This window comes from Larus michahellis, unplaced genomic scaffold (assembly GCF_964199755.1).
Source record: "Larus michahellis unplaced genomic scaffold, bLarMic1.1 SCAFFOLD_78, whole genome shotgun sequence".
NCBI classification, from domain to species: domain Eukaryota; kingdom Metazoa; phylum Chordata; class Aves; order Charadriiformes; family Laridae; genus Larus; species Larus michahellis.
This window is the reverse complement of record NW_027436116.1, coordinates 287963-290000: the sequence shown is the minus strand read 5'-3', so window position 1 is coordinate 290000 and position 2038 is coordinate 287963.

Sequence of the window (2038 nt, the reverse complement as noted above, 5' to 3'; positions counted from 1 at the left end):
AGCCGCTCACCCGGGGGTGGGCGACCAGGCACGGGGGCCCTGCGTGCGAGTGAGAGGGACGCGTCTGGTGGAGGGGTGCTACGGGACCTGAACACCGGCGTTTGACGGCCGGCCCGCCCCGCAGCCCCTCCGACGCGCCCCGGGTATGCCAAAACGATCGGTGACAGAGAAAAGCGAGAGAATCGAGGGGGAGCAAAGAGCGCTCCCGAGGCCCCACGGCCACGGTCCTGGGACAGCCGACAGCCGCGCGCGCCAGCCGCCACCCGGGGGTGGACGGCCAGACAGACGCGGGGCCCTGCGTGCGAGCGAGGAGGCGACGTCTGCGAGAGGTCCGGCGTGGAGCCTCCGCGGCGCGCCCCTGGGTGAACGCCTCAGCGGGCGCTGGCTGCGGGTGTGGATCAGGCAAAATGCGGGGGGGGAGCGGGAGGCTGCCGCCGTCCACCCGCTCGGGAGCACGGTTCCCTGGGGACTGAGCACGAGAGGACCGGGGGAAAGCCGCGGCAGGCTTGTCTCCCCCCGGTCTTCCGGCATTCGAAAGTGCCGGTGACCGCCGCCGGCCACCGCTCTTCGCCCTGCCCAGCGGGGAGACGCCTACCCCGGAGCAACAAATTTCGTTCGGTAAATGCACGGAGGTCTGCCAGGAAAGTAGCCAGAGGTGCCGCCCCTCACCTCTGCTTTCAGCGGGAAGTGAGCCCGCAGGATGCGCGTTCGCGCTGAAAGCCCTTAGGAGCCGAGTAAGTACTCCCTCCCATATACGGGAAATCACGTCTCTACCCCCGGACGGCCTCAAGAGCGCAGGCACTGCCCACCGGGGAGGCGCGCCAAAGACGCCGCCTCTTACGATGACACAACTGGAGGTAACGAAAAACAGCGACCCCTTCGGCGGCTGGAAGTGCGTGCTCCGGACACCAGGTCTACCTGGCCACTCCGGCACAAAGTCCCGCCGGAGCCCGGTAGACGTGACAGCCGATCCGGTCCCCGGAGCGAGGTAGACCTGACAGCCGACACGGTCCCCGGAGCGAGGTAGACCTGACAGCCGAGGCGGTCTCCGGAGCGAGGTAGACCTGACAGCCGATCCGGTCCCCGGAGCCGGGTAGACCTGACAGCCGATCCGGTCCCCGGAGCCGGGTAGACCTGAGAGCCGAAACGGTCCCCGGAGCCGGGTAGACCTGACAGCCGACCCGGTCCCCGGAGCCGGGTAGACATGACAGCCGACCCGGTCCCCGGAGCCGGGTAGACCTGACAGCCGACCCGGTCCCCGGAGCCGGGTAGACATGACAGCCGACCCGGTCCCCGGAGCCGGGTAGACCTGACAGCCGACCCGGTCCCCGGAGCCGGGTAGACCTGACAGCCGACCCGGTCCCCGGAGCCGGGTAGACCTGACAGCCGACCCGGTCCCCGGAGCCGTGTAGACCTGACAGCCGACCCGGTCCCCGGAGCCGGGTAGACCTGACAGCCGATCCGGTCCCCGGAGCCGGGTAGACCTGACAGCCGAAACGGTCCCCGGAGCCGGGTAGACCTGACAGCCGACCCGGTCCCCGGAGCCGGGTAGACCTGACAGCCGAAACGGTCCCCGGAGCCGGGTAGACCTGACAGCCGACCCGGTCCCCGGAGCCGGGTAGACCTGACAGCCGACTCGGTCCCCGGAGCCGGGTAGACCTGACAGCCGATCCGGTCCCCGGAGCCGGGTAGACCTGACAGCCGACCCGGTCCCCGGAGCCGGGTAGACCTGACAGCCGACCCGGTCCCCGGAGCCGGGTAGACCTGACAGCCGACCCGGTCCCCGGAGCCGGGTAGACCTGACAGCCGACCCGGTCCCCGGAGCCGGGTAGACCTGACAGCCGATCCGGTCCCCGGAGCCGGGTAGACCTGACAGCCGAAACGGTCCCCGGAGCCGGGTAGACCTGACAGCCGAAACGGACCCCGGAGCCGGGTAGACCTGACAGCCGAAACGGTCCCCGGAGCCGGGTAGACCTGAGAGCCGATACCGACCCGGAGCGAGGTAGACCTGACAGCCGATCCGGTCCCCGGAGCCGGG